This window comes from Bos taurus, chromosome 15 (assembly GCF_002263795.3).
Source record: "Bos taurus isolate L1 Dominette 01449 registration number 42190680 breed Hereford chromosome 15, ARS-UCD2.0, whole genome shotgun sequence".
NCBI lineage: Eukaryota > Metazoa > Chordata > Mammalia > Artiodactyla > Bovidae > Bos > Bos taurus.
The window spans coordinates 81,160,584-81,186,453 of record NC_037342.1 but is presented as its reverse complement, the minus strand read 5'-3'; the positions used below and the strand labels follow the sequence as shown (position 1 = coordinate 81,186,453).

Here is a 25,870-nt window from a genome sequence, read left to right as displayed (position 1 = left end):
AGCTAGCTAGAAGAAAGAAAGAGAAATCTTTAAAGTACACACACAATTTATAACCTGCTTTTCCGTTTCTCCAGGCCATCACCCTCACTCTTTCCTCAGAACTAACCATTCTCATGTATTTGGCATCATCCTGCTCAGGCGTGATTTATACCATTTGTTATCCATAAACATTATATTATTTTCAAATTGCATTTCCTTAAAATGTACATAGATGGTATCAAACTCCATATATCACTTTGTAATTTGCTTTTCTCATAGAACATTGTTTTTCATTTTTTATGTTATATTTGCATCTCTAGTTTCATTCACTTTAATTTCTATGTATATTCTGTGGTATTAAAAAAGCATAATTTCCTCTTGGTTCTCTTGCAGGAGGGCGTTTGTTTCTGATTTTTTGCTCTCCCTAAGGAGAAGGCAATGGCACCCCACTCCAGTGCTCTTGCCTGGAAAATCCCATGGATAGAGGAGCCTGGTAGGCTGCAATCCATGGGGTCGCTAAGAGTCGGACACGACTGAGCAACTTCACTTCCACTTTTCATTTTCATGCATTGGAGAAGGAAATGGCAACCCACTCCAGTATTCATGCCTGGAGAATCCAAGGGACGGGGGAGCCTGGTGGGCTGCCATCTATGGGGTCGCACAGAGTCGGACACGACTGAAGCGACTTAGCAGCAGCAGCAGCAGCAGCAACACCATTTTCAATTATTTGTAGAAATTTTGTGTATTCTCTAAATGCACATACTTTGTTATACAGTCAATGTTTTCCAATCTTTGGGCTTTGTGCAGCACCATGAAGTTTCATGTCGTGAAATGCACCTGTCTTCCCCTGTATGGTTTGTGCTCTTGTTCTCAACCTTGTCCTAAAAATGTCTAGGTTTTTTTTTTTCTGTACTGAGGTCTTTGATATGGATTAAATACCTGGATTTAATCTTTGCTTATGCCATGAAGCAGAGATCAAATTTTAGTTTTTCCTCATGTTGAGAATATCCTTTCTCATTAACTGATAATATCTCTTCTGTTTTATATCCAGGGGGATACTCAAAATATTTAACAACTTGGATGATGACCAGCCTTTTTTTGTTATTATTACTTATTTCTATACATGTCTTCTATTTCTTGATGAGTTTTACTACCTCTTTAACTATTTCATTATTTTCCTTTTTTCAAAGAATAAGTTTTTGGTTTTGTGTCCTCTCTAAATGTCTAATTAATTAACTTATTCTCTTATATTTGTTATTTCCCTTCTTCTACTAATAAGCTACTTCATTGTTCTTTTTGTTTTTTAGTGGACTCCACATTTATTTTCATTTTTCTCATTTATAACAAATACAATTAAGCTGTATATTTTCCTCTAGACACCACTGTAGTTACATCAAGCAATTTTTTTTTAATTTTAGCACATTTATTATTGTTCAGCTATAAATATTTTATTATTGTGTCATCTATTTCATCTTTACTCAGAGTGATTCAAGGTTGCATTCTTAAGTTTCCCAAAAGGTGGAAAAAGAGATGGTAGGGATGCGTTAACTACATTTTATCGTTTAAATTATTCATAACTTAATTATGTGGTGGGGATTACTAGGTACCAGGCACAGTGAGAAAAAGCAGTCTGGGTTAGATCAGGCTTGAAAACTCGGGACCGAGCACAGTGCCCACCTCAGAGTCAAAGGAGCCTTCACTTTTCCCGATAATGCCCACAGGGACGAGTCCTTATGCCTGAGACGGAATGAGGGCTTGATGGGGATGACTGCACCAAAGTCTGCTGTGCCCTGCTGTATTTAAAACGGATAACCAACACGGACCTACTGTAAAGCACAGGGAACTCTGCTCGGTGTCGTGAGGCAGCCTGGGTGGAGGGGAGTTTGGGGGAGAGTGGACACACACATGTCTGTGGCTGAGTCCCTTTGCTGTCCACCTGAAAGTATCACAACATTGTTAATCGGCTACACTCCAATATAAATCAGAAAGCTAAAAAAGATCTGGTGTGTCTTTTTATCAACAATATGGCAAGAGCCTCCTGGTCTCCAGGGACTTCAGGGCAGAGGACAGTCGGCTTGGCCTGAATGAGAGGAAACCTTCCTGTAGGTACATATTGCTGCCTATGCACGCAGTGACTCTAGAAGCGTGTGTGATAACCCGGCATTTTCCAGTCTGCACCTGTTGGATTCCGTCCTCTGCGCGGGTATTATCTGTCCACGCGCGGGTTCCCCGTCACCATCACTTCCGGGGCTGCCTTCACTCTGCTCTGCGCTGGCTCCCCGCGTCTCGGTTAGCTCCCTTTCTTGACTTACACCCTTCATGGTATGGAGCACACCCTTCCACAAAGGCCCTCTAAGAAAAGGCATGGGAAAGTATACTTTCAATGTTTCTTTAAAATTGAAGTATGGTTTATCTACAATGTTGCGCCAATATGCTTTACAGCAGTGAGAACGTATACTTTCTGATATTTGGAGTTTCTTTCTTTGGGGGGTTTCTAAGAATCCACACTCTATTGATAGGTTGACTGGATATAGAATTCTAGATTCTTTCCTTTAACATTTATGAGATATCACTCCATTCTTATCTACGTTCTTCTTGAGACACTAAAGACCTTATCATTCATGGTCCTTTGAATGTGTGTGTGTTTTTCTCTGAAACACATTAGGATCGTCTCTGTTTCCCTAGGTTTTGAAATCTCACAAGGATGTGCCTTGGTTGGCTGTATTATGACCCATTCTACTCGGCATTTGGTGAGCTCTTTTAGCATCCACATTCGTGTACTTTAACCTGGGAAGTTTTCCAGAATTATTTTATTCCTTTTCCCCCATCCATTTCCTTCGTTCTCTCCCTCTAGAGCTAACATTATTCATACGTTAAATGTTTTATCTTTTCTCTCTTATTTTCCCCTCTATGCTCCATGCTTTTGTTCTGATTTCTAGGCAACTTCGTTAACTTCGGCTTCCAGCACTTTCACAGAGTTTTTTCATTTCTGCCATCATGTTTTTAATTTCTAATTGTCCTTTTAAAAAAAATTCTGAATTTTTAACATTCTGTTACATAAACACAATCTCTTTTTCTCTAACAACACTGACTTTACAATTTTTGGTTCTCTGCTTCCTCCTCCCCCTATATAGTCTCCATTCCCTCCAAGTTGCTTTCTTCTGTTCATTGTGCTGTCTGTGTTCCACACTAGAGGCTTCCCTCAACTGTCTAGTAATCTTAGATCATCTCCTCGGGACAAAGTATAAAGTGTTCGTCGCTCAGTCATGCCCAACCCTTAGCAACCCTATGGACTGTAGCCCGCCAGGCTCCTCTGTCCATCGGATTCTCCAGGCAAGCATACTGGAGTGGGTAGCCACTCCTTTTTCCAGGGGATCTTCCCGACCAAGGGACTGAACCCGGGTCTCCCGCATTCAAGGCAGGTTCTTTACCATCTGAGCCACTTTAGGATCAAGCAGGAGTTCTGGGCAGGTGAGTGTGACTTAGGAGCTTTCCCCTACGGTGGTCTGAGTAGGTCACTTCTTGGGGGAGCCTCTCCATGTCTTTATCTTTAGGACTTTCTTCTTTGGCTCTATTTCTCATAGAAGAATCTTCCAAACACTTACTGGACGGTCCAGTTCAGGCCCCCAGCATTCTAGAGCCAAGAGGGAAAGTCCTGGGTGTCTCAGCATTTCATAGTCTTTCCACACACGGTCACTCAAGACCCCTGGCTTTCAACATGGTAGTCCCACCCCCAGCCACGCCTGATGCACACGGACACACAGGCTCTGTTTCATCATCTTACAGTGTTCCTTGGATGAGAGAGCACTGTGGGGGAGAGAAAAGCGAGGCGCACTTGCTTTTCAAACAACTTGCACTCAACCCTTCTGGTTTAGCCTCTACTTTTGCCCCAGGTGCAGAGTCTTCTGGAGTTGCTAGTTCTGGGGATTTAGAGGGTTCTCAGGGTGAATTGCGGAGAAGGCGATGGCACCCCACTCCAGTACTCTTGCCTGGAAAATCTCATGGGTGGAGGAGCCTGGTAGGCTGCAGTCCATGGGGTTGCTAAGAGTCAGACACGACTGAGCAACTTCACTTTCACTTTCCACTTTCATGCATTGGAGGAGGAAATGGCAACCCACTCCAGTGTTCTTGCCTGGAGAAACCCAGGGATGGGGGAGCCTGGTGGGCTGCCGTCTATGGGGTCTCATAGAGTCGGACACGACTAAAGCGACTTAGCAGCAGCAGGATGAATTGGGGTTTTTTGAGCTTCCTGAGACCACAATGACTCAAGGTCTGGCTGGTTTACTAATCGGTGACCACTCCTTCCTCTCCTCTCCGGATTCCGAAACACTGTTGCCGTGGTCTCTTCACCTGTCCTCCCCCTTCTTGTTGGTTTCTTTTCTCCTGTCTTTAATCTCTTTACTGTGATTTCACTGTGCTTTAGAAGGATTGTGAACCTGCATGTTAATATGTATAACCAAATAGCCACCTACCTCAAAGCCCCATGTGATCATTTCTTCATGTTCAGATATCCTAACTTGCTCTTTCTCATATCTCCCCACTCTTTTACAGCCAATCTTTTTGTTATTGAAGTAGAAGTTTTTATTTTATTTACTTCTTTGAAACAATCGGTATATTTACTTGAAAGCTTTGTCTACATTTTTTTTTTCAATTTTGGGGCATGCAGCATCCACAGTCCTAATTCCCCAACTTGGGATCAAACCTGTGTCCCCTGCAGTGGAAGTGTGGAGTCTAAACCATCGGACTACCAGGGAAGTCCTAAGCCTTGTCTAATCATTCTGTAAAATCAGTCTCATCAGAAGTGAACTCCTGTTCTAACTGTTGGTTTGTTGGCTACTTTTCTTAGTACTAGCTTTTATTCATCAATTTTTTTATGCTGAATAGTAGTGGTGAGAGTGGGCACCCTTGTCTTGTTCCTGACTTTATGGGAAATGCTTTCAATTTTTCACCAATGAGGATAATGTTTGCTGTGGGTTTATCATATATGGCTTTTATTATGTTGAGGTATGTTCCTTCTATGCCTGCTTTCTTTCTGGAGGGTTTTTATCGTAAATGGATGTTGAATTTTGTCAAAGGCTTTCTCTGCATGTACTGAGATAATCATATGGCTTTTCTCTTTCAGTTTGTTAATGTGGTGTATCACAATGATTGATTTGTGAACATTGAAGAATCCTTGCATCCCTGGGATAAAGCCCACTTGGTCATGATGTATGATCTTTTTAACATGTTGTTGGATTCTGTTTGCTAGAATTTTGTTGAGGAGTTCTGCACCATGTTCATTGGTGATACTGGCCTGTAATTTTTTGCTTTGGTTTATAGTCTTATTTGGAATATGAGGTGGTGTGTTTGTTTCAGCCCCCTCTCCTCTCTCTCTCCCTTCCCTCTTCTCCTTTACCTATATATCCCATTGTCCTGCTTAGCAGCTTTGGGGGTCCCCCAGCCAAACCTACCGCAGGAAGCCAGAGGGACCATTCTACAGAGCCAGTGGGCTGTGGCCGGTGCAGGCTGGGTCGGGGGGAGGCTGACTCAGCCATCGCTCCCAGCCTGGAGCTGGAGGGGAGCCACTGCTCCTTCAGCGTTTGGCAGCAGGTCTATTTCTAACCTCTCCCCATGCAGGTGGAGGATGAGAAATGAATTCCGCCCTCACGCTGGGCTTTAGTCCGTGAGCCTGCCTCTGTTTCCTCATTTCACAGGAAACGCTCTCGACTCAGTTCCCTCCACGAAGTGCCTCAGCATCCAGACCACGGGTCCACCTCCCCCTTCACTCCTGGTCTGTGCCAGCTGGACCTTCGAAAGTGCCTGTCTGCTATCTAAGCCTGACTGCCTTCTTCGGTTTACTGTTTGTGTTTGTCTTATCCAGTACTTGCTACGTTTGTAGAGCAGAGGAGATTCTCACAGCATGAACTCCACCTCACACTGGCTGTCAATAGATAAAGTTAGATGTTTAGATTGCATAAATCTTCACTGTGGTCAAAATTCTGATGCCCAGCGTGGCCAGGCCAGGCCAGTTTTGTGGTCCCCACAGCCACCTCGTTGCTGTTCCTGCTCAGTCGCTCAGTCGTGTCCGACTCTTTGTAACCCCGTGGACTGCAGCATGCCACGCTTCCCTGTCCTTCACCATCTTCCTCAGTTTGCCCAAACTCATGTCCGTTGAGTCACTGATGCCATCCAACCAGGTTAGTTTTGTGGTATCGAATGCCACCTTAGCCAGGCTTAATTTTGTCTCCATCTGTGGCATGTTACTGAAGCACCAGGCATGTAAGAGGCTGTCAAGACTAAGTATGAACTGAATTTATCCTGAGCATTCAGGATTCAAATAGTAATAAAGTTGAAAGAAATTGAAATAAAGATTTGAAGTTAACTCATTTTAGAAAAGTCTTTTCCTGTGATACCCAACCTTATGGATCCTCAGGCTGTAGGGAGGATGGAATTGGTGCTCCGGGTAGGGCACGGATCACGCTGTCTACATTGCTTGAGTCTGCTAGGATACACCTGGTGCACGCATGCACTCGAAGGGGCCAGAGGATCCAGGGGGTATAGACGTCTTTAGAGGATCAACAGGAAGAGAGAAACAAAAGGGACCAGGAAACAACTCTCCAGCCAACAGGAGAAAGGATTAAAAACAGAAAAAGATGATTATCACCAATGAAATAAAGTTTTCCTTCCTTCCAGTAAACCTCACCCTGTACACAACAAATAAAAAGCTATTAACATAGATGCACAGGTTTTGTAAACCCAAAGAAGCTGCAGGAAGACAAAACAGCTCCTAGGCCCTCTGGAATGTATAAGTACCTTCTACGAGAGCTGGGATTTATCTGTGCTGTTCATAGCTTTCTGCCTAAGACATAGAGTTGAGTCACTGTGGAGTGAATGAATAAATAGATTAAAGGTGCTCAGAAAAGATTTGCTGTAGCGGATACCAAGGCAAGCACTTGTGAAAATAATTTATACTGTGGATACAGAGAGGGAGCAAATTAGCTCAGACTCCAAGATTCAAGGCAACTTGAGTGCAAAAGAAAAAGAAAATCAAACCAGACAAATGCGTGTCCAACACTGGCCTTGGGGAGGATCATTGTAGCAGCCTTCAGGGACATCCGTCCATAGCAGGGAAACGGGGTGAAGTCTGAAGCACGGGGTAGCCCATCCCCCAGGAGCTCACACATGAGCGAAGCATCAACAATTAAATGTTTGGGGGGGTGTGTCTGTGTGTGTGTGCATGATACAACGGTCTCTGTGAAACAAATGTATTAGTTCAATTGTATGGTAAGACTGCTTGATCTGAATTTCAGCTATCCCTAGAAGTCCCGGGAAAGGAGAATTGACCAGGAACAGCCCTTAAAAACAATTATGAAGAGATTCAGAAGTAAATTGCATGGATAACAGGGCTATCTGTATAATCCCTGTGTACTCAGGATGTTGCCAGGGTCCCAATGCCAGGGAAAGCTTGGCATGCTGCAGTCCATGGAGTCACAAAGATGTGGATATGACTTAGCGACTGAACAACTACAGGAACAAGGAGGCACTGGAGACCACGGTTATTTTTTATTTCATTTATTTGTTTTGGTTGTGCTGGGTCTTTGCTGCTGCGCAGGGGCTTGCCTAGTTGTGGTGAGTGGGGCTGCTCCTCGCCGTGAGTGGGGCTTCTCACTGTGCTGGCCTCTCCTGTTGCCGAGCACAGGCCTGGGCACAGGGGCTTCAGTCCTTCCAGCACAGGGGCTTGGGCGCTGTGACTCACGGGCCCTGGAGCTTCAGTCCTTCCAGCACAGGGGCTCAGGAGCTGTGACTCACGGGCCCTGGAGCTTCAGTCCTTCCAGCACAGGGGCTCGGGCCCTGTGGCTCACGGGCCCTGGAGCTTCAGTCCTTCCAGCACAGGGGCTCAGGCGCTGTGACTCACGGGCCCTGGAGTGTGGGCTCAGCCGTTGTGGCACAGGGGCTTCGTTGCTCCGAGGCATGTGGAATCTTCCTGGGCCAGGGATTGAACCCGTGTCCCCTGCAGTGGCAGGGGACTTCTTATCCACTGTACCACCAGGGAAGTCCCCAGGTTTCTTTAAAGGTGGGTGGCTGAGGCGATGAATGCCCCTTACCACACTGGTGCCGTTGGGGACCTCACTACCCCTTCTCTGGTCCTCAGGTTCCTTATCTATAAAATGAGACCTTGTCTATCAGGAATATGTTGGTTGCAAATAACAGAAAAACTGACTCCCGCTCTCTTAATCAGGAATTCAAATTTATCTGTCAGAGAAAGACAAATACTTTATGATAACACTTACTTGTGGAATCTGACAAACTAGCAAATGTCGAGAAACAGAAGCAGACTCACAGACAGAGACAGTAACTTAGCTGCTGCCAGTGGCGAGAGGGAAGAGGGCAGGGGCCGCACGGGAAAAGGGAATCGAGAGGCGAGAGGCGTAGACTATTGTGTACAAGATAAACTACAAGGACACCTGGTAGGGTAAAGGTAACACAGTCACTACTTTATAGTAACTATAAATGGAGTGGAACATTTGAAACTTGCCAATCAGGGTGGGATGGATTGGGAGATTGATATAATATTGATACAATGTATAAAATGGGAGAAGGAAATGGGAACCCACTCCAGCATTCTTGCCTGGAGAGGATCATGGACAGAGGAGCCTGGCGGGCTGCAGTCCACAGGGTCGCAAAGTCAGACGCGACTGAGCGACGAACACTGACTAATAAAACAGATAACCGATGAGAACCTGCTGTATCGCTCAGGGAATTCTAATCAGTGCTCTGTGGTGACCTAAATGGGAAGGAAATTCAAAAAAAGAGGCAAAATATGTATCAGTTAAAAAAAAAAAGGAATATGAAAAACAATGCACAGCTTTTCCTGTTACAAAGGAAAAAGAACTGTGAGATGCTGCTTCTGCTCGTCAAAATTAGGAAGAGACAGGAGAGATACAACAATCCGTGGTCATTACTGTGTAGCCTCAGGTGTACAAGCTTGTTTGGACAGTGTGTTAGCACATTTAAAGTTTTATTTCTTCATTTATCTAGCCACTCAACAAATATTGTGTAAGGATTTTTTTTGTAAGGAATTGTTTTGTGTAGTTGGGAAATTGGTATCAAACGTTTTTCAATATTTACTTTTTTCTTCTTGGGATTACGTCCGAAAATCTATCCTGAAGAAATAAACATTGAGGAGCAAAAATTTAAAAAAAAAAGATTACATGCCATTCGAATTTTTTAAAATAAATAAAAATTATGAATCACTATATGGTACAGCTATAATTTATATAACATCGTACGGCAGGTATACTTCAATTTGGGGGAAAAAAGAGAGAATGACAACCTATGGGTTTGTAGAACCCAAGAGTCCCCAGAGCCAACTTTCTCCATCTCCCGGTTCTATCCACTTCCGTGTTGGCTTCACTCTCAACAAGCCCCCTCCACTCAGTGGCCAAGGGGCTGCCAGGAGCTCCAGATTTATGACCTTGCACACAAATCCAGTGGAAAAGAAAGCTCACCTCTCCTGCAGTCTGAGTGGACGTCATGAAGTAGCATCGCACTGTCTCCCAAGGGGTCAGATCACCACCCCGACCAGAAACACGCGCTGTGCTTACTGCTGTCGTCTGACAGGCACGCTCGCCCCAGCTCTCCCCACCGAGACACTCCCAAACTGGCCCACCCATCACACCACGTGGCAGTGCGTGTCAGAGCAAAGCCTTGAGGATCAAAAGCCCTTTACAGCAATCTGTGGTAGTCCAGAGGGGAGGCAGAGAGGATTCCCAGGCTGTGTCTCTGAAAGGGTGTCGTAACGGATTAGCAATGCCTGCTAAACAGCTCAAGCCCAGGCAGTAATTCACAAGTAGCCGACATTTGCCATCCCGAGAAGATGCCATCCAGAGCTTCATGTCTGGGGCCAGGAGACAGAGAGGCTGTCAAGAGTGCTTTTGTAACCCCGAGGACTTGCAGGACGTTAATTGTGCTTCCATATCTGATCTGGGAGGGAGACAGGAAGACTCAAAGAAAACTTCACAAAGAAAATAGCCTTACAATCATCCTCGAAGGAAGAGACGCAGTATGTTTTAGTTTTATTAAACAATCAGAACAAATCTGAGTTCTAACTCCAGCTACATCTCTGAATCATTGTTTAAATGCAGAGAACTTAAAATTATATCCCAACATCTAAGCCATGGTCTGGCCATTGACAGTATATAGAATAGTTAGTAAGTGAATAGTCTTGAGCACGTTGCTGCATCCTCTCTGCTTCAGTTTTCCCATGTGTCAGAGACTTAAGAGCACTTCCTTACAGAGTCGTTATGAGGAACCCATGGGATTATGTGTGTACAGTCATCAGTAGTGGGAACATTAAGGTACTCTGACAACCCCATCAGTGTTGCTGCTCTAAGACATTAATCAAGAGGCATATTTCCCGGTGCCTACTATGTACTCAGTGCCTGGGAATTAGGCGAGATGGGGGGTGTGAAATATCCAGAAGAAGGGAGACAGCTTGCAGCCTTAGGGACTGTCAGATCACGCGCGCTCCGGAGCTACAGCAACTTCTCACCCAGGACTGTGAACGTCAGGAGAGGGCAGCAGAGAGCTCTGGGGCTGGAAGGCGCCCACACGTCATGGGAAGATGACGCTTCGTCTCTGATAGGGTCTACCCCCTCCAAGACCGCAGGATGAGGTCAGAAACAAAGCCAGAAACCCAGACCCTCACGCTGGCATCCAAGTCAGCCACTTGCTAGCTGTGTGACCTCAGACAAAGCATGTAACCTCTCCAGTCTTCACTTCCCAGTGTCTAAGAGGAGGCTAAAAGTCTGCAGGCTGTTGTAAAGAGTGAAAGAATTGAAGGAGTTGCTGAGTCCTGCAGTAACGTTGTTTCAGGGCAAAGGTGGAGACTATGGATGCCGTAAATCCGAAGCAGGAGATAAGAAGAGAGCTCACTTTGGGAATTGTATTAAAAAACTTTTTTATAATAAAGCACATGTCATAACCACACACAACTACAATTCCACGATGGTCCATGTACTCCCTTGGCCCCTCACACACGTACACCCTGAAGAGTAACTGAGTCAAGGTCATGCTTTTTGTTCACCAAATCCCATTTATTTTCCTCTTCCTGGGCACAGAGAAGGTTGGTTGTGGCCAATGATATGTGAGAAGAGGAGATGTCTGTCTCCCAGGCTGAAGCAGCGGAAATCTCCAGGGTGATCCTTCAGCTCTCTTCCCCTTCTGCCATGGAACAGAAGAATCAATGACCCTGAGCCCTCCTTCTGAGTACAAAGTGTTGCAGAGAATCCAATGCCATCAGCTGAATCAAATGCTGTCAGTAGGAAGATAAAAACAAAATTCACCATTGGACTTAGTAACACAGAGGCTGTTAAAGATCTTGAAAGAAGCAGCGTTTTTAGCGAGCACAGACTGGACAGTGTTCAAGGCAGCCGGGGAGAAGACCTCACGACACTAAGTAAGGACCACGACCTGGAACAATGTGGCTACAAAGTGACACAAAAATAGGAAAGAGCTGGGGGCAAGTGAAGTCAGAAGGGGGTTGCAGTTTTTCCCGTTGGAAGAAATAGCCAGATGTTTGTATGGTATACGCATGCTTGTTTATCCTTCCATCTGTAGTGAAAGGCTCCATGCCCATCTCCCAGCCCTTGGTTCCCAGACCTTCTGTTCCCAGCGAGACTAGAACATGATAAGCTCGTGATGGCTTCAAAGAAGACGTCACACTCCACATGACTAAGCTCCAAGGCCGACGCTGCCCTCAAGCCCTCGCTGTGAACACCACGCCAAGAGGCGGACAGATGACAGAGGGTGTTCCGCGCATCAGCCCGTTAGCAAACCGCCTTTAATCACTTTTAGCATCAAAGGACTTCCTTGTGCAATTTAAAGAGTGAACGGGTACCACGAGGCTTGCGACAGAAAAACCTTCCCTACCCTCAGCCCTGCCTGTGCCCAGCCTCCACACCCCAAGGCGACCCCTCTCAACTCCGTTTGTTCCTTGGCCTGTTCACCATCGTGTTCCTAAATCACGTGCCTATGGGTGTTTCTTGTTTCTTTTTTTTTGTTTCAAAATTTTAACTTTGGACTTCACAGGATAGGAAACAAGGGTTTCATTCTTTTAACCCACACATCCCTATATACCCTGGACATTCTCTCGATGAAGTTGTATCAAGATTTTTTGTTAAAATTGCTACTTAAGGCTTACATGACATGGCTGACTACAAAAATGTAATTCTTGGCTGAGTCGTCTGGCATGTTACGATCACATACCCTTTCTTACAGGGCAGTTTGCTTTTCCTGAGTTCATATTGCCTTCGTTTTTCATTTGCTTGGCTTTTTATATACGTACGATTGACTCAAACTATCCCCAGACTAGTACCAAACACAACTCAACATCCACGCCCAGACAAATGCATCAGGTAAGCCACGAGTTGCGTGAGTTTCTCAAAGACGCATCTCCTGGGACCCTGCACACTGCTGCTCCTCTCTGGACTGGCCGCCCTCTTGATCTGATGCGGAGGGCTCGTCCTGAGAATACCGTCGGGATGGGAATACGTTTCCCCTCTCAATCTGAGATCTTCTCTTGGTTTAGTTCCTAATTTTGATGCGCTCTCTGGGGCTTCCTGACACAGGTTGATCGACGGTGTATATTTTCGACCTGGCGTGTCTGAGCAGTTCTTTCTTGCACCACCCCCGTAACACTGTGTCTGAGCGCAGAATTGGAAGGTGCAGATCATACTCTCTCAGTCTTTGAACGCGTTGTCCCCGTCTTCTGGTTTCCAGTGTTCTGCTGGGAGGCCCAATGCCATTCTGACACTCATCTTTTATTTGTGGTTATTTTACTCTCTAGAAGCTTTCTGCTGCTAAGTCACTTCAGTCGTGTCCGACTCTGTGCGACCCCATAGACGGCAGCCCACCAGGCTCCCCCGTCCCTGGGACTCTCCAGGCAAGAACATTGGAGTGGATTGCCATTTCCTTCTCCAATGCGTGAAAGTGAAAAGTAAAAGTGAAGTCACTCAGTCGTGTCCGACTCTTCGCGACCCCATGGACTGCAGCCTACCAGGCTCCTCCATCCATGGGATTTTCCAGGCAAGAGTACTGGAGTGGGGTGCCATTGAAGCTTTCTAGGATCTTATAATTAACCCTAAAACTGAAATTTCCTGAGTGGTGCTTTGAGATGGTATGTATTTATTTTTCCAGACTCAGTGAATTTGAATTCTGAAAATACCTTTTATTTCTGAGAATTTTTCTTCATCGTTTCTGTGCCAACCGTTTCCCTTCCGATTTTTCTATTCTTTCTTTTTGGAACTTCTATTAGTCAGATGCTAAAACTCTTTGGTTAATCTTTCCAATTTTCTTCTGGTTTTTTAAATTATTTTTCATTGTTTTATTCTATATTTGAGGATATTTCCTCACTTTTATTTTCTAAATCTCCTACTGATGGACGTGAGTCTGAGTGAACTCCGGGAGTTGGTGATGGACAGGGAGGCCAGGCGTGCTTCGATTCATGGGGTTGCAAAGAGTCAGACACGACTGAGTGACTGAACTGAACTGAACTGAATTTTTAAATTTTCTTTTTCTTTTGGCGAGTCAGTCCATTATTGTTTAGTTAGTTAGTTTTGGCTGCGCTGGGTATCCATTACTACTTGTGGGCTTTCCCTAGTTGCAGTGAGCAGGGGCTACTCGTCCCTGTGGCTCGTGGGCTCTCATCTCCGTGGCTTCCCTTGTTGCCGAGCGCAGGCTCTAGGTAGGTGGGCCCCAGTGGTTGCAGTCCTCAGGCCCCGCAGCTGCAGCACACGGGCTTAGCTGCTTCGTGGCCTGAGAGATCTTCCTGGGCCAGGAATCGAACTCGTGCCCTGCCTTGGCAGGTGGGCTCTGAACCCCTGGGCCAGCAGGGAAGTCCCTGGATTTTTAAATTCTCTTAGCACACTATTATTATTCCAGTGTCTCTTCTGCTTGTCATTGCGCCTTCTTTACAGTGCCCTGTTTTTGTTTATAAACAGTTTTTATCCATTCAGTCAACAGCATGGGTTGAGCACTTACTCTGTGACAGTCATGAGCAGATGATAGAAAAATGAACAGAGCTCCTGCTCTCATACAGTGGGCTATTCAACGAGGAGCAACAGAGAGTGAACAACTAATAGATTGTGTCACGTTGAGAGGTAATAGATTTAAGCAAGAAATGGAACTAGAAAGTGATGTGAAGTGGTGTCCTCTCGTGCTATATTAATTACAAAGCTGACGTCTAACCTCTGTATTCTGTTTCCCCCAAGTCCTTCTCCTGTTCCTTGACTTTTATCTTGTCTTTTCTTCTAGTATCTTTCCCCTACTTTGTCCACTCACATTGAAGAGCGAAGCACAACTCGGCGTGCCTGGGTTTCTTGCTTATAGACATCAGCAAAGGGCAGTTTAGAGGGGTGCTGACCTCTGGAGATGGGGGGCCAAGATAGCCTCTTCTCCTGGCTGGTGGTCACCCCAGAGGGGACTTCCCTGCGTCCCTGCTGGAAGCCTGGCCTCGGCACTTTGGGGGCCGTTTGGCTATCAGCAAGCCAGGCAGCCTTCCTGTAGATTTTCATTAGTCTCTGTTGGCAACCGGTACTCAACTACTGCCCTCAGTTCTGCATGGCATTCCCAAATCCAAAAGCTCTGTGTGTCGACTTCTACAGCGAAAAAAAAATTGCTCTCAGTCTTTCTTGGAGCAAGAGAACCAATCTGGGGTACAACCGTTTTTTGTTTGGACTTCCTGTTGGCTTCCTGTTTTCAGCCCCAGCCTACCCCTAACTCTAGAGACAGCTGCTAGAGAATTCCCTGGCAGTCCAGTGGTTGGGATTTGACTCTTTTACCCCCAAGGGCTGGGGTTCAATCCCTGGTCGGGGAACTAAGATCCCACAAGCCAAGCAGCCAAAAAAACACACAAAAAAAGATGCCTGGGTGCCAGCTCCTGAGTCTTTAAGGGTTTCTGCAGAAAGACTCAACTCATGCCTTGTTAGCTTCTCCCAAATGGCAACCCACTCCAGAATTCTTGCCTGGAGAATCCCAGGGGCAGAGGACTCTAGTGGGCTGCCGTCTATGGGGTCGCACAGAGTCGGACACGACTGAAGCAACTTAGCAGCAGCAGCAGCAGCCCCTTTCTAGGGGCTTTAGATTTAGCTTTCTTTCTCTCTCAGCTGCTCTGCTCACCTCCCGTGATATCTTTATCCTTGTGGATTCATACCTTTTACTTTTCTTTTGCTGACATTTCGGTGGAGTCATAGAAGGAAACACACACACACATAAACCGTAGTCTCAATTCCCACGTTTAACTAGTCTAAGTATTCCGTGGCAGCCACTCTAAAATTGCCATTGATAGAATTTTAAAATAACAAGTTCTGATTCACCATGAGTGTGAGTGAGTCTGAGTTCACTGCCAGGCCAAGCAGGGAAAATCTGATCCAACTCAGAGGGAGTCGATCCTGTGGGGTGGGATCTTCAGGTTAACTGTCAAAAATAAGTCAGAGGTGACTGGTCCCAGTCTTGTGGGTTCATCGCATGTAAGGATCTGGCAAGCCAGCTTCAGGAGCTTGTGACCTGTGCAAACACTTCCTGAACTGCCCAGACAGGGCCCTTGTGCTCAGACGGCCCCACACTTGGTTTACAATTTCACGATCATCATCCTGAAATCCCAAAGCAAAGGGCCCCACGTTTTCATTTTGCCCGGGCTCCACAAGGCATGTCACCAGTTCTGGATACGCACGGAGTATAGGAACCCCATGAAGACAGTCTTGCCAACCAAAGGCAAGCAGCAAGATAAAGGTAAAAGCCATGCAGTTCACAGGAAAGAAGATTGTCTGATTCAAACAGTTCGTTATCTTGTCAGTTCAGAATTGACCAGTAGTGGAGCTCAGCTCAGGCCAGTGACTGAACCTCCAAGTCCATTTTTAGCTTCTTAGGAACTGTGTTGGCCCCGCAGTTCAGTAGGTTGGGCACAAATAAGACATCTGGTCCCTTGCAAACAGAAAACAGTCACAAAGTCACCATCAGAGCTGTTTCTCTACTAATCCCGATCAGTTTTCTGAGAAGCTGTTGCTTTGGGCCCCTTTTCTGTGGACTGACCCCTTGTTATCTATCGTCTGTCTAGATTTCTCACACTCTCCAGGCAGAATCATCCACAGGCAGGTGCCTAAGGCCCAGAAAAAGTTCTCTCCTTTGCTGCTCCATATGAAGTCCCCTCTTCCTTAGAGAAAAGCAGCTTGTGTGTGTGTGTGTGTGTGTGTGTGCGGCAGCAACGTGCCCAATGCAAAACCTTATGTTCCAGCCTCTCTGTGGGTAGCCCTGAGCTCCAGCCAATGGATCTCAAGTAGATTGAGCGATGGATTTTAATCCATTAATCATGGATTTCCCAGGAATGTTTTGTTTTCTTGGCTTTTGCATCTCATCCTCTTTTTTGCTGCCTGTAGCTCTTAAGTGATCGCTGAAGCCACAATAAATCACTCAGCAAACGTTTAGTTACCGAGTATTTGCTATGTGGGAAGCCAATGGCAACCCACTCCAGTGCTCTTGCCTGGAAAATCCCACGGACAGAGGAGCCTGGTGGGCTGCCGTCTATGGGGTCGCACAGAGTCAGACAGATACTGTGCCAGGTACTGTTTTGAACAATGGACAAACAGCAATAACAAAGCAAATATGTCTGCCCCTGGGAAGTGTGCACTCTCGAGGACCACCCTGCAACTCAAAGAAAGCAGCTAGACTCACAAGGGCCTCAGCTTTAACATTCTAAGCAGCTGAACTAAAGACAGAAACTTATCTGAGAGAAAGGAAGTTTATTCAACCCCTTAGGGCTAGCTAATTGGTAAAGGAATATTAGAAATAGCTTGGAATGGAGAAATTAGAGTTGTGATTTACTTTGGATGTGTAATATGTGATTTATTCTGGAACCACAGTTAAAAATAGAACTGGGAAGTCTCTGAAGGCCCAGTGATTAGGACTCGGCACTTTCACTGCTGGGGGCCACTTTCCATCCCTGGTCGAACTAAGAACCCACAAGCCACATGGTGTGGCCAAAAACCAAAATTTAATCAAATTAAGTGTTTAAATATATACATGCATAAATATTTATAATTTATATATGTAGGGGGGGAGCTTCCCAGGTGGTGATAATGGTAAAAAGAACCCACCTGCCAAAGCAGGAGACGTAAGACATGTGGGTTCAATCCCTGGATGGGGAAGATCCCCTGGAGGAGGGCACAGCCACCCACTCCAGTGTTCTTGCTGGAGAATCCCATGGACAGAGGAGCCTGGAGGACTGTGGTCCGTAGGGTCGCAAAGAGTCGGACACAACTGAAGTGACTTAGCAAGCACGCACGTGTGTGTGCTCCTTAGTCAGGTTGTGTCTGACTCTTGTGACATCGTGGACAGTAGCCCGCCAAGCTCTTTTGTGCGTGGAATTTTCCAGGCAGGAATACTGGAGTGGGTTCCCGTGCCCTCCTCCAGGGGATCTTCCCCATCCAGGGATCAAATCCACGTCTGCTATATCTCCTGCTTTGCAGGTGGATTCTCTACCACTAGCACCACCTGGGAAACTCATCTATGTGTGTGTGTGTGTGTATATATATACACACACATACTTTTAGAGAGAAAGAAAAGTAAGCAAAGCAAATGTGGGGGAAAGTGCTATGAATCTGAGTGAAAGATATACAGGTGTTTATTTTATTATTCTCTCAATTTTTCTCCATAAGAAGGGGAAGGAAAGCTGATTTGCTTGGATCATATAGGAGGGCTCTTGACATTCTGATAAAGTTTTTTTTTTAATTAAGGCAAACCCATCAGTCCATGTGGGGAGGGGAATGCTTGAACTCCAGGCCCCTTGGGCCCACTCCTCTTCATTTTGTAGAGGAGTTTGCCAGTCCTGTCAGGAGAAGTTCCTGCTTTGGAGCAAGCCTTACAATCTAGTGCTGGCCAGGCTGCCCCTGGAGACAGAGGCTCCTTCCAAACTCCAGAGCAGCTGTTGGCGCCTGCCGGCCAGGAAAGGGTCCCACAGCTGTGGGCAGATGGTCTGAGAGCGCCTGGGGGCCCGCGGTCCAGCCGGCGCCAGGGTCGTGTGGGTGCAGATGGAGATGCCCCCACGTCCACCTGCTCACAGCTCCACTCACCGCACATAACCCGACACTCACGTCATGCTCATTGGCAACAACAAGCCGCCCTCTGTGGAATGTGTGTCTCTCAGAGCCAAAGAGGCACCATGATGCAACGTGGGGTGAGAGAAGCGGCTGCGGAACAGGGTTTCAGGACAGTCCCACGTGTGCCAGAGACAACAGAGGGACGGAGCGGGGGGGAGACAGGGAGGGGAAGCAGGGCAGGAAGGGAAAGGGCTTCCCGGGGGCGCTCAGTCGTGTCCGACTCTTTGCGACCCCGTGGACTGTACAGTCCACGGAATTCTCCAGGCCAGGATACTGGAGTGGGTAGCCATTCCCTTCTCCAGGGGATCTTCCCAACCCAGGGATCGAACCCAGGTCTCCCACATTGCAGGCAGATTCTTTCACAGCTGAGCCACAAGGGAAGACCAAGAACACTGAACTGGATAGCCTCTCCCTTCTCCAGGGGATCTTCCCAAACCAAGGATGGAACCCAGGTCTCCCGCATTGCAGGCGGATTCTTTCCCAGCTGAGCTACAAGGGAAGCCCCCAGGTGGCGCTAGCAGTAAAGACTCTGCCTGTCAACGCAGGAGCCACAAGAGACGCAGGTTGCATCCGTGGGTCGGGCAGAGCCCCTAGAGAAGGCAGTGGCAACCCACTCCAGTACTCTTGCCTGAAAAGTTCCATAGATGGAGGAGCCTGGCGGGCTACAGTCCATGGGGTCGCATGAGTTGGACACGACTGAGCACAGCACAAAAGGAAGGAAAGGAAAGAGAAAAGAAAAAAGCAAACCAAAAAACACCTTTGTTTGTATATCTCTGTGTATCTACTTCTTAAGTATATCCGCACACATAGAAACATCCAAAAAGAAACACAGTAACAGAGGTCATCCAGGCCTTTCCTGGCGGTCCAGTGGTTAAGACACTTGCTGATTTAAATCTTCAAGTTCACACAACAATTTGGAATTTACCCTTCCAAAGGTAAATTTGTCTTACCTTTCCAAAAGCGTTTGATTCCTGGACGGGGAGCTAGGACCCCACAGGCCTCATGGACAAAGGACCAAAACGTGAAACAGAAGCAATATTATAACAAAGTCCATGAACAGTTTTTAAAAGTTTGTTAAAAAGAGGAAGAAAAAAACTGGCTGTCCTTAAGAATGTATTTGAAGGTAAAGATTAAGCCTAACATTTTTTACCCTACTTTTTCTTGTCTACTGTATAAATTTTCTGAATTAGTATATCTTAGTTTGTACTTTCTAATGAAGAACAATTAAGGACAGAATTATTTTTTAGTATGTGTTTATTTGGCTGCGCCAGGTCTTGCCTGCAGCATGTGGGATTCGGTTCCCTGACCGCGGATTTGGGCTTCCCTGGGGGCTCAGCTGGGAAAGAGTCCGCCCACAATGCGGGAGGCCTGGGCTCGGTTCCTGGGTCAGGAAAATCCCCTAGGGAAGGGAAAGGCTACCCACTCTAGTATTCTTGCCTGGGAAGTCCACGGACCGCTCAGTCCACGGGGTCGCAAGAGCCGCACACGACTGAGCAGCGCTCACGTTCACTCCCTGCACTGGGGGCCTGGCGTCTCAGCCATGGGACCACCGGGAAGTCCCGGTAAAGACCATTTAATGGGAGGGGGCTCTCCCCTCAAAGAAAAGGGGCTGCTGCTGCCACTTGGAAGTAAAGGGAAACAAAGAGCAGTTGAGGGCAAAGGTCAGAGAACTGTTGCGGGTGGGGCGGCAGGCTGTGGCCTGACTCCTATCTTTGTGAGGAAAGCCGTGTCAGGTCTCAGCCTCCTGCTGGCATTGACATCATCGTGATGGCCCTTGTGCAACCACCAGCAGAGACTGAGAGACTGTGGCCCTCAAAGCCAAAAGGATTTCCTGTCCAGCCCTTTCCAGAAGCCCGCCAGTCCCTGGCCTCGGTTGTCATTGTTCAGTCGCTCAGTCGTGTCCGACTCTTTGTGACCCCGTGGACTGCAGCACGCCAGGCCTCCCTGTCCATCACCAACTCCTGGAGTTCACTCAAACTCACGTCCATCAAGTTGGTGATGCCATCCAACCATCTCATCCTCTGTCGTCCCCTTGTCCTCCCGCTTTCAATCTTTCCCAGCATCAGGGTCTTTTCCAGTGAGTCAGCTCTTTGCATCAGGAGGCTGAAGTATTAGAGTTTCAGCTTCAGCCTCAGTCCTTCCAATGAATATCCAGGGTTGATTTCCTTTGGGATGGACTGGTTGGATCTCCTTGCTGTCCAAGGGACTCTTCTATCCAATAGAGTCTTCTCCAACACCACAGTTCAAAAGCATCAATTCTTCAGCACTCAGCCTTCTTAATGGCCCAACCTTCACATCCATAAATGACCACTGGAAAAACCATAGCTTTGACTATATAGACCTTTGTCTCGGCTTTTTAATACTCTGTCTAGGTTGGTCATCGGAGAAGGCAATGGCACCCCGCTCCAGTACTCTTGCCTGGAAAATCCCATGGATGGAGGAGCCTGGTGGGCTTCTGTCTATGGGGTCGCACAGAGTCGGACACGACGGAAGCGACTTAGCAGCAGGTTGGTCATAGCTTTTCTTCCAAGGAGCAAGCCTCACTTTTTAAATTTCATGGTGGCAGTAACCATCTGCAGTGATTTTGGAGCCCAAGAAAATAAAGTATCGCTATTTCCATCGTTTCCCCATCTATTTGCCATGAAGTGATGGGGCCAGATGCCATGATATTTGTTTTGTGAATGTTGGGTTTTCAGCCAGTTTTTTCAGTCTCCTCTTTCACCTTCATCAAGAGATTCTTTAATTCCTCTTCATTTCCTGCCATAATGATGGTGTCATCTGCATATCTGAGGTTATTGATATTTCTCCTGGCAATCTTGATTCTAGCTTGTGTTTCATCCAGCCCCGTATTTCGAATGATGTACTCTGCATATAAGTTAAACCCCTGGTCTAGAATCACATTTCCTGTGAATGGCAGTTGCACAGTCTATGTGAGAAAACCAATATGAAAATTCAGACTCTGAAAAGGAAGGGTAAATGGCAAATTATTTTGTGAACTTGAAGATTTAAATCAGCAAGTGTCACCTCATCACTTGTAAGTATGTAGAGTAAAGGCCTTCCTCCTTCTCTCAGCGTCAGTAGCTTGTAACGCAGCCCTGTCTGTCATTCGTGTTGATCTTCTTCAAGAATTTGTCCCCATCTGTTTTTTTGTTTCTGTTTTGTTTTTGGCTCGTTTGTGCTTTCCTTTTTCAACATAATATAAGAGCCGTGAGGACAGCAGTCTTCTCCCCCTTGTTTATCACTATATCCCCGGTGCCTAGAACGCTGCCTGGCAAATAGTATGTGCTCAATAAACATTGAAGGAATGAATGAATGAATGAGTGGATCACAATGCAATGGCAAATTTTCATATCAGAATGAAAGCGATAGAGCCCAGCCAATGGCAACAAGAATCCAAGTCCAATGAATAAGGAGCGAGAGCAATCTATGACCCACCCATTAACACATTTTAAAGACATGAGCAGCAAGGCTTAGTAACTGTGTGTGTGACTCTCCTATTTTTCAGCTCAATTCAAGACTAATACAGAGAAGAATGTCTGCCTGAGGGGAAAAACTGCAATAAAATGCAAGTGTTGGGGTGGGGCAGGGCTGCCTGTGTCCAAGGCCCAGGTGAAAAGGGCAGAAGATATGGGATAAACAGCCAAGGATGCTCCTTTAGAGGGTTGGGAGCAGCCAGTGACTAAAAGACTGGTGGGGTGTGTGTGTGTGCATGCGTGCCAAGTCGCTTCAGTGGTGTCCGACTCTCTGCAGAAGGTCCAAAATGGAATCTCCACCCTTTCTCTCATTCCTGCTGAACCGTAAAGCCCTCAGGTGGGTCCCAGGAAATTCTCTAAATACATACAGTGAGCAGAACGGGAAGAACTAGAAAACGTGTTCAAGAGGGGCCGTGGGACCCCCAGTCCTAGGGAGGGAGGTGGCTCTCCTTTGCTTTAGCCCATTTATCCCTCTGAGCCAATGGGTGCTCAGATACCTGGAAGTGGGTTACCAGCTACATTCGCCAGAAAGAGGTAGGGGATGAGAGTCCACTTCCTTTCTAAGAGGAGTGGACCCTAAGAAGGGGCCTCCGTTAGCCAGGCAGAGGAATGGATGGGAGGATGAGAGAGAGGCCGGAGACTTTGAGAGACTAGATTGTTTTGCTTAAGAACATGGAGAAAAGAGATGAAAGAAATGTGAAACCTTCCCCCTTGGAGAGAAAACATACATGACTAATAGGGATTTTTATTGGGTTCTGTCATAGATCAAAACTGCCTCCCCGGGATTCACAGGGCTTTTCAGTCTCCCCAAGACACTTTCAGTAGAATTGACACTATTCATCCATCCTGTCACGTTGGATTTGCTTTCAGGGAAATGATAACAAAGTTCCCGCACCAAGGCGGGTGTTGGGTCAAGAACAGAGGCCGCTCACGGTGCCCAGAATAGTCACAAGAATGGCCTATTGTGTTCTATGGCCCTGGAGCCCTTATCTCCTCCCAGACAGAACGCAGAAAAATGTGCGACCTTGAGAGACAGAGACGGGTTCTCTCTCCCAGGTGAAACCAAGAATCCTTGTACTGTTTTAGAAACAAATTCACTCCCAGCTGGCAGGCAGACACCAAAGGACAGTTCTTTCAAAGGTAAATTAATCCTTTGCACAAACAACCAAACTTGAATACCCAGACTAGTGTGGACCCACATACCCGCTCAAAATCTCTCCCCGGCTTGGTACAATACGCCCCATTCTCTCACTGGAACAATCTGTTTATCTGAAACCACCCGCGTCTCTGATCCCAGAACTCTGTATCTTCCATTAACCATTTCAGGAGAGCTTCTTTCCCAGACAAGATGTGCGTCACCTAATTAAGTTCCCCTGGTGCCTCAGACAGTAAAGACCCTGCCTGCGATGCAGGAGGCCTGGGCTCCACCGCTGGGTAGTGAAGATATTCCCTGGAGAAGGGAATGACTACTCACTCCAGTCTTCTTGCCTGGAGAATTCCATGGACAGAGGAGCCTGGAGGGCTGCAGTCCCTGGAGTCTCAAACGGTTGGACCGGACTGAGCAACAAGCATACACAGCAATAAAAACAGGAAAAAGGAAATTTTTACCATTTACAATTACGTTCAAGACTTAAAATATCTAGAAATAAACCTAGCCCAAAACAAACGTGTACGACCCCCAACAGAAAACTACAAAATATGACTTAGACAATTAAAGAAAACCTAAATAAGTTGATGGATACATGATACTCATGTTCAATATATTCAGTATTGGAAGGATGTCAGTTTTCCCCAGATTGACCTATTGAGTCAATATAATTCCAATCCAAATCCAGCAAAATTTTCTGGAAAGAGACAAGCTCAGTTTAAATTTTATATAGATTTTATTAAAAATGAAGAGCATCTGTTCTTTAAAAAACATCAAGAAAGTGAAAACACCAGGAGGCCTAAATTGACCTTTCTCCAAAGAAGAAATACAGATAATCAACAGGCACAAGATGCTCAACATTGCTAATTATTAGAGAAATGCAAACCAAAACTACATTAAGGTATCACCTCACGCCAGTCAGATTGGCCATGATCAAAAAGTTTACAAATAATAAATGCTGGAGAGGGTGTGGAGAAAAGGGAATCCTCCTAGCTTGTTGATAGGAACTACATTGGTGCAGCCACTATAGCAAACAGAATGGAAGTTCCTTAAAAAGGAAACACAGAGATAGCTACCATATGATCCAGCAATAGCACCCCCGGGCACACATCTAGACAAAGCCATAATCTAAAAAATACATGCACTCCAAAGTTGATAGCAGCGCTATTTATGATAGTCAAGACATGGAAGCAACTTACGTGCCCATCAGCAGATGAATGGATAAAGAAGATAAAGATATATTTATAATGGAATGTCAGTCATGAGAGAGAACGAAGCAATGGCATTTGCAGCAACATAGATGGATCTAGACATTATCAAATGAAGGGAAGTTAGAGAAAAACAGACATTGTACGACATCACTTACGTGTGAAATCTAAAATACGATACTAGTGAACTTACTCATAAACAGAAACAAACTCACAGACATAGAAAACAATCTTATGGTTACCAGTGGAGAAGGGGTGCAAGAAGTTGGGGGGGGATAAATTAGGAACTTGGGATTAGCAGATACACACTGTTGTTGTTCAGTCACTGAGTCGTGTCCGATTCTTTGCGACCCTGTGAACTGCCGCACACCAGGCTTCCCTGTACTTCACTACCACCCGAAGTTTGCTCAAACTCATGTCCATCGAGTCGGTGATGCCGTCCAGCCATCTCATCCTCTGTCGTTCCCTTCTCCTCCTGCCCTCAATCTTTCCCAGCATCAGGGTCTTTCGCAATGAGTCAGCTCTTCACATCAGGTGGCCAAAGTATTGGAGCTTCAGCTTCAGCCTCAGTCCTTCCAGTGAATATTCAGGACTGATTTCCTTTAGTATTGGCTGATTTGATCTTGGAATTAACAAATACATCCTACTATATATAAAAGATAAACAACGAGGAGCTACTGTATAGCACAGGAAAGTGTATTCAATATCTTATAATAACCTATAGTTAAAAGACAGATATGCATAACTGAACCACTTTGCTGAAAATAACATAGCATTGTAAATCAATTATACTTCACAAAAAAAAAAAAAAAAGCCCCAATAAAAATGCTGGACCTCAAAGCCCAGGTGAGCTTCCCTGTTGGGCAGTGCTCTCGTCACCTATCAATGTCCAGAAGTTAATACATCGTGGGGGCTGCAGACACTTTGTATTTGGAGCCCTCTCAGACACCGCCCTCTGCATCCCTTCTCTTGGACGATTTTAATCTGTATCCTTTTGCTGTAATAGACCGTGACTCTGAGGATAAGTTTTCAGTGGGTTCTGTGAGTTCTTTACAGAACTATCTAATTTGAGGGTAGGTTTGGAAACCCCTTCGAACTTGCAGTTGGCATCAGGCCTGAGAGTGGTTTGTGTGGACTCGACTCGCCAACTTTGAGGTTGGACCCTAAGCCTTTGAGATTGGTGTCGGAACTCCTGGACAATTGACTAAACTCTCCCGATGGTCCTAAATTCCTCAGAGAAAGATACACAAACACAGAGAGAGGTGAGGCATCGGGGCCAGTGATTAATCTCCTTCGAGCCCTTGCTTTTGTGTCTGAAGGTGATGATTCATGATAAAGATATCATCAAGGAATGGGGGAAAAAATATCCGAGTAGATTGAAGATCATGATTGAAAGAAAAGCAAAGCCATTCTGCTTTCTGGCCTGTTCAGGTTATGCAGTAAAACTTCAGGGTGCCATGCATGCCCCTGGGCAGTATACCGTGACAATGAACGCAATGCTGGAGAAAGACGGGGGTAATAGCTGATGGCAGGTGGGAGTTAGTCATGACCCGTAGGACACCCAGGAGTCCAGCCCTGCAGAGGGACTTGGTCTCTCCAGAGCGCATCCCACGCCTTCTCTTTTTTCTTTCTTTTTCTTTTTGTTGGGGGTGGGGTACAGCAGGTGACTTGTGGGATCTTAGTTCCCCGATGGGGATTGAACCAGGGGCCACAGCAATGAAAGCATGGAGTTCTAACCACTGGACCACCAGAGAATTCCTTCTCATGTCTTCTCCACACCCTCTACAACTCTCTCCACTCCAAGGCTCTGTTCCAGCTTCAAGAGTCCAGAGGCTGAACTTCCTGCACACAAACAAGCTACCTACCAAAAATCCATTCTGCATAATAATTTCCCAGTGCGGCAGGAGACGTGGGGTCTCCAGTTGCCTAGGA

At 46.2% G+C, this 25,870-nt stretch overlaps 1 protein-coding gene across 5 annotated transcripts in view; it reads right to left on the bottom strand.

The window, feature by feature from the left end:
* OR6Q1 (olfactory receptor family 6 subfamily Q member 1) overlaps window positions 1-25,870 on the bottom strand; it is a 103,222-nt gene that overhangs the window by 38,619 nt on the left and 38,733 nt on the right. The window contains exon 3 of one of the 5 annotated variants that reach the window (XR_009490566.1): window positions 10,967-11,272. The exons of the other annotated variants lie outside the window; for them this stretch is intronic. The gene's annotated coding sequence lies outside the window, so the exon portion shown is untranslated. Of the gene's footprint in view, window positions 1-10,966; window positions 11,273-25,870 lie in introns of those variants that run through there. 5 annotated transcript variants of the gene reach the window in all.